The sequence below is a fragment of the Bemisia tabaci genome, unplaced genomic scaffold, assembly GCF_918797505.1.
Source record: "Bemisia tabaci unplaced genomic scaffold, PGI_BMITA_v3".
NCBI classification, from domain to species: Eukaryota; Metazoa; Arthropoda; class Insecta; order Hemiptera; family Aleyrodidae; genus Bemisia; species Bemisia tabaci.
In genome coordinates, this window is record NW_027311737.1 from 57472 (window position 1) to 65134 (window position 7663).

Consider the following 7663-nt stretch of genomic DNA (forward strand, 5'->3'; position numbering starts at 1 on the left):
GCAGTTTCAACGTCTGTTACGTAATCTTGGTTCACGTTGACATGCACTTGATGCTGTTTTCTTTGGCGGTAGCACTTCACATGTGGTGGAGACACATAAAACATAATCCGAGCAATGGTCATAAAAGACACTCGAGGTGGAATTAAAATAGTAATGTACGAGTACAGGTGCACACACTTAAGTGTTTCACTTGACGATAGGGACCTATAGGTAGCTACTCGACCTCCGGGAACAAAATACACATGGAAAAAATGAAATTGCTGATTTAACAATTTTGTAGTTTAGAAAAGTATCCGGCATGTTTCAATGTAGATTTTACGATAACCACCCCCGTGCTTTAATTACCTTTCCACTATTGTAAAATGTACATTTGAAACATGTCAGACAAATTATTTTTAACAATTTAATTGTCAAATCAGCAATCCATTTTTTCCGTGCACCGCACAGTCAACTATCGGTACTTTGAAATTTAAGGGACCGGGAAAAAAGTCGAGGTAACGAGATTTCGGACCACCTCAAAAATGAAGGAAAAACAGAGATTTTCGAATGTTGAGGGTTGAGCTAAAATACTTTGAACTAAACAGATCTTAGGCAGATTCAAAATTAGATTTATTGACATGTTGTAGTACCTTTTTAACGTATGAATAAAAAGTGCTGGACGTCCTGTTTTTGTTACTCTAAGAAATTATGCAGTACCTATTCGGTTAATGGTGATTTCACGATAACAGGAATAGTTAAAATGTGAAATACCTTAAAAATAAAAGTGCACCAATTTTAACAGGATTTCATTACCTCATTTTAAAGGTATTGAACCTCCTTTTTCCAGCTTTGGCACGCTCTATTTTGATTCAGTGCAAAGTTAAAGTGATTGATAAACAAGCCATTGAATCAGGTATCAGCGCTTCCCGCGGGACTGCTGGAGGTCCACGCAAACATGGCGGCCCTGCCATATTGTGTCGGTTACGTAACAGACGCAGCGTAACCGACACTTGAAAATGTGAGATAAAAGATGATACAAAAGATGAAACTTGGCAATTCTTGAGTTATGAGGTGGAATTGATGCTGCCTTAAAAGTTTTCTAAACTTTGGAGACTTCCTTTTAGTTTAATAATATTAAATTGAGGTTTTTGCGTAGTGAGGAATTAGTGCTACACACCTAAAAATCACTGGTTTTCATAATAATTAAAGTTTTCATTGTAAAAAAAACTGACTTATCAGTAATGGTTTTGTCGAGAAGACTTCAGCGAACAATTTGATGGCAATTTTGAAACTCCTGACTCCGTCTGGCGAGATAAACACTGCACTCAATACAACTGCAAAAATTTGTTGCCAAATGTGGCGACACCTCTTTCTAATGACTTTTCTCGCTCAATAATAAACATTTCAGTTCAAACTGGCAATTTTCTTGAACATTAGAGTCTCTTTTCAGCAAATATTGCCAAAGAGTTCATGATCAGTACTGATTTGTTACCGCAAATTGCTCTTTTGCTTCAAAATCGGGGTTGGCGACGCGTAACCGACCGGACATTTTCGGCCTTTAAAGTCTCATATTATGAAATATGATAATAATTTATCATATTTTTTAGCGTGGATAGGTTCAGGGACATCATTCCTATTGATTTATTCATTTGGTTTTCAATCGTTTTGCCCTATATCGTTCATAACCCACGGCGACACGACTATTCCTCTTATCGTGAAATCACCCTAATAGAGAGCTTCTTTGATCGACATTTTTTCGACGCTGATCTGTTAGATTTTCCGAATTAAGACAAGTCTCGTCATGGTAAATTGTCTACGCTTGGCTCTGAAAAATTCACATTAGTGCATTGATTTTTTTTAATTTTTGAGATTTTTTCAAGGGCCCGACTTTTTAATTTGTCCTAACGAGATTCGTAAATATCAGTAGTAAACTGTAAGCTATAGAGAATCATGTTCTTTTCTTCCCATCAATGAAAAGGTACTCATAGAGCACTCCTAAAGATAGTACAGTAGTAGAACCAGAGATTTTCCATTAGGGGAAAGGGTCAATAATTTACCATGGGAGGGGGGGGGGGTGCTCCAAAGGAAAAAAAATTCTAAAGAATCGCAAAAAATGACCTCTTTAGGGGGAAATGTTCGTGTCATGATGGGGGCGGGGAGGGGTCCACACCACCAGAACCCCCACTCCGTTCCACTCCTACACTCGGAATATTACGAGATTTAATTCCATACTCGATACTTGTTCTCAAACGCATTGAACTTATACCCAGGAATACTTAACAGTCGTGAGTTTTCCGTCTAAGCCCAAAAACAATGGAACAATGGAACGAGGAAAATTACGCTTCCGTCAAAATCATTTGCATTTGATAAATTTATCACTAATCTCGACAAAAAAATAAATGAAAACAAACACAAAAAAATCGGGATTTTTTTTTGCGGAAACCTCCACGGGCATAGGTACACATAAAAATTGACAGACCTGTTCGTAGTAGTGCCTTTAACGTCCTTTTAAAATTAGAAGCACTTTGAACAGTTTGAGCGACAACCGATGCCCAAATAGTACTTTGCGACGAAAAATTGAAATGAGGTTGCAAATTACTGCGATAAACTTTCATTTTTTTTTACCACAAATATGTACAATATTTTAACATCATTTGGTCAGTAAATACCGATTCTAAACGATCAGTAGAATGATTCTCCGTTTGTAGTTGTATTAGAAAGATAGGCAATTTGAAATGTAGCGAAAAAATTCACCTCATTTTAATTTTATCGCAATAAATTTCAATACGAGGAGCCCCTTCAAACTGTGGATAAGCAATCCAAAACGTCGATATGCTAGAAAAATAAATCAAATCGATATTTGATGATATATATGAAAAAAAAAGTCAGGAAATTTCAAGGGAAAACATTCATAACTGTCTTCAAAAATGAATACTATCTGAGTGAAATTTGGCAACAGTCGACTGCTCATACGGTGTTTTTACTTAGTATGACCACTGGAAGAAAAAAAAAACCACATTGGACCTGGAGTCCAGACTCTTGAAAACATTGACAAGAAAAAGGACTCTTGATTCAATCGGATTTTTGCTTGAATCAAAACAAAATCCGCTTAAATTAAGAGGCTTCGTTCTTGATTTAAGCTAGATTCTGATTGAATCAAGAGTACTTTTTTTTGTCGAAGTTTTTAAGAGTCTGGACTCTAGATCCAATGTGTTTTTTTTTCCAGTGCAGTGTTGTGGGTCTTTACACTGGAAAAAAAAAAAAAAAAAAAAAAAAAAAAAAAAAAAAAAAAAAAAAAAAAAAAAAAAACACATTGGATCTAGAGTCCAGACTCTTGAAAACATTGACAAGAACAAGGACTCTTGATTCAATCAGATTTAAGCTTAACTCAAGAACTAAGCCTCTTAACTAATTCCTTCGATTTAAGCTTAAATCTGATTGAATCAAGAGTCCTTTTTCTTGTCAATGTTTTCAAGAGTCTGGACTCTAGATCCAATGTGTTTTATTTTTTCAGTGTACTTTTTTCTGGTGTTTTCTGACACTAAATTTAAAGCCAATTCAGCGCGATAAAACTCTCTTCTTGGGAATTTGGCCACTACCATGTTCTTGGAATTCGACGAAACCGCGTGATATCTATCCGCGCTGCGTCACTTGACGCGTAAAATGGGGTGAAAGACGGTAATGGAGAAAGTAATTTTGACCCAATGTTTGCAGGCGCGCACTTGCATGAATGAAAGTGTCGAAATACCCTATATCCTCGCCCGTGCTTGAAACCGGCAAGGGCTGGCACATTGGTGCCAGTAGAATGGATAACCAAAAATATGGTATCTGACAATGAAATCAATTCTGCATTCTATGCGATATCTTTTGATAAATCTTGCGTCAGGGCAAAATATCGTTGCGGTACTGGAGGGACAATGAAGTTGTCTGAGGGATTTTTGTTGGAAAACGTTTAACGAGTTTCAAAATGAGTAGGTGTCGAAAAATCGATTTTTTTAAAATATTCGGAAAGTGCCCATGGACCATTTCGGCGCCTCGCTTGTTTTGAGACAGGAACCATTGCTTTAAATCCTCATCAGATTTTTTTTTTAAAACTTTTTGACACGCAACAAACTGAATGGTTCAAGGGTTTCATAGAATTATATTCACGTAACTTGAAAATGGCCAATGTTACAGCGGACTCGAGATGTGATATCATTTAGTGCTGGGTCATTGGTGCCAAAAAAAATAAATAAATTACCATAGTGGAATTATTGGAATGCTTTCGACAATGCTGGATTTGATCCCCCAGTGGTGCAGGTTACAATTAATTCCAAGTACATTGTCCAATTATAGCTGCTCTATCGCAGTGTCGTGGATGTTGCCTACCCACTATTAGAAGGGGCTCCTCTTATTAGAAGTTATTGTAATAAAATTGAAATACGCTGTAAAAAAAAATTTGGTGTCACTTTACAAAACCATGCTTTTCAACCTTCTTCGATGCGTAATTCCAAAAATTCGAACAATACCCAGAGCAGTGTGTTACAAAATTTGTGTGACAGACTTAGTAAAAACATCCTCAAAGGACTAGAACTCCAAAGAAAAAGAAAAGAAGGTATTTGCCTTTCGGGCATCTTGGAATTTTTTTGATGACGCAGGTCGGTACGGCGACTTTTATCATCGATTTTCTTGGAAATGGTGTAGTTTATAGAAAAAATGCATACTACATAGTGTTTGAAATTATATCATGAGTTGATTTAAGCAAAAAAAATCGGACGTTATGGTCCGTTTTTCATATTTCGAATTCCGGATTTTGCTGACCAGGTTGTGCCGACCTACATCACAGGGTACACAATCCTCAAGATGCAAACAGCTCCTTGTTTTTCTCTATGCTAAAACTCTCGATTAATGTTTCCCCCCATTTTTCTCGCGGGAGAAATGTATCCACTGGAAAAAAAACACATTGAATCTAGAGTCCAGACTCTTAAAAACATCGACAAGAAAAAATACTCTTGATTCAATCGGATTTTTGCTTAAATTAAGGATCAAGCCTCTTAGTTTGAGCGGATTTTCTTTTGATTTAAGCTTAAATCTGATCGAAACAAGAGTATTTTTTCTTGTCAATGTTTTCAAGAGTCTGGACTTTAGATCCAATGTGTTTTTTTTTCAGTGTCCGAAATCTGGCAACATTGGAGAAACCGAGGGCTGTTGTTAGTCATCAACGGGATCGACCAACAGCGTGGTGGCTTAACTGTATTCGGCATACCTCATACCCGGGCTAACACTAACGTGCTGATCAAGAATCACCTAACTCTCCGATGAATACTGCTTGCATATGCGTGGTTCTGGAGTAGCACGCCTGATTCACGCCGATCCATTTAGTCGGGGTGTTTCCGCATGTGTGAGAGGTGATTTAAACTGCGCCGCGATGAGAATGCGACTTCGAAACCTCATTCGGGTCACCATAGAAACCGGATCTATTCTGCCTGAATAGTGGCGGGAAAACAGCCATAATTTCCTCCCTTTCATAAGATATGACTCGATCTAAATACTTTTTTTAAAGAGGAAACAAGCGGAAAAGCTCCAATACGTTCGTATCAGGGAAGCGCTCAGCTATTTTCTGTGTAGGCGCGTTTTTTCGGGGCTCTCTACTCGTATAAATTACGTCACCCAAGTGGGGGGGAGGGGGAGTCTGGATAACGGTGGGTGACGGGGAGAGGGGAGGGGGCAAGGCAAAGATGATCAAGCTTTCTTGAAGGCAAAAAGGCAGAAAATGAGATCGATTTTCTGCGTTTTCCCCTAAAAAGGGTGAGAACACAACATATATTTAATACTCAAAATAAGAAAGTAATCATGATCTTAACGCTGCAGGCCATATCTAATGATTTTTATCAATTTTCTACGCTTTCTTCCAAGAAGTTGGGAAAACTCGCTAAGGATGACGTAATTGTTGGGAGTTCTGGCAGTGGATGACGGTTAGATACGGTAAGGGTGGGAGAGGGGGTCGAAGAGTTGAAAAAATGGGTGGCGTGATTTATGAACGGTCCCTTAAGTTTTCCGAAGAAGATGGGCATCGTTGGTAAGAAAGAACTCGCTCACCAACATTTCAACCATCGATTTTGAGAAAATTTAACTACCGATGAAAATATAAATAATAAAAAAACGAGTAAATCGTCCTCCGTGCTTTGACATCAGAAGCATTGAATAGAGGTATCACAGATTCTATCTATTTTAAATATATGTTAGATCCCTCTCCACCGTTTTGTTGCTGAGCTGGTGCGTCATTTGAACGCACTGGGAGGGGGGGGGGGGCATGAACGAGGGGGACGGCAGGGTTAAACCTAGTTTTACATTCTCCTACTATAAAAAAAAAATCTATTGAAAATAATTTTTGCAGCTATTTTTCACACTGGAAAAAAAAATCTTAAATTTGCCGCCAAGAAGTATTTCTTCTTAGATCAAGAATTTTTCTGGTTAATATAAGCTACTTTTTTGCTTAACTCAAGCATTATTTTTCTTGTATCAATTGAAAAAGTCAGCTTAAAGCAAGAAAAGAAAGTTTCTTGGCGGCAAATTCAAGAATCATCATGCTTGATCCAAGCTACTTTTTTTTTTCAGTGCAGGGTTTGCCCGATTTTTTCAGAAAAATTGGGGATGGGGTCGGGCAAAACTTGCGTGATTCAAACGGAGTGACGGGAAGCTAACTTCCGGATGCCTCGTAAGGAGGAAGAAAAGCTGCCAAAATGCTTTGCAAATTACCTACTTAAACGACTCTCGGGTGAAGAGAAGGGCAGAATGCGGGAAAGTGAGAGAAGAGTACGCGGAGACTTAAACGCAGCGATAAGAAAGTAGTTGATTTATTTGTGATAGAGTCAGGCAAAAGGGATCTTAAAAAGGGGCAAAATAAAATGGTATCTACTCAGGATTATACCAGGAGATTGATTATGCATCATTTTCTGTAGCGAATATATTTTAAAAGTTTCAAAAATTGACCTTGCACAAGTGTTTTAAAGTTCAGAACGATAAATTAGGAATGTGAGAATAATAAAGATAAAGTTTGCCGACGCCCTTGTCAGCTCTAGAAGCAAATTCATTCCAAACGATTCTCATCCTTCATCAATATTGCAAATTATGCCCTAGGATTTTGACTCAGTATCCTTGAGAGTAGTAGGAGGCGTTATGCATTTAAAATTGACATTTTTTGCCCCAAATTGTGTTCAGCTCGTCTGCACAGTTTGATGATCCACCTAAGGGGCTCTCTCGCCAGATTTTTCGCATATTTTTGAGTCGATTACTCCCCCCCCCCCCCTCCCTTTCGCCGAAACACCGATACTTCCTCGCGTGTTTTATTTATTTATTCAACTAGGGAAGCTAACTTAATGTCCTTTGTCTGTTGAAAAACGGTACACCGTGCCGCCGAATAACCGCTTCGTGGAGGGAAAAAAAAGAAGAAAAAAAAAAAAAAAAAAAAAAAAAACCCGCACCAAGTCGCAGTCAGGAAAAAAATGAGTTGAGTAGTTTTGAATTCAACTAGTCGGAAATTTGTTATTGTCAAGATTTCAAATTCGGGAGGAGATATGTTGAACAGGACAATAGTCTCGTTAAACTTTGTTATTATCATTGACTCTCATGGAGAAGTAAAACTTCAAACCTCTTTTTCTCGGTTCATCGGGAACAGCAAGACTCGGAAAAAACAATCGCATCC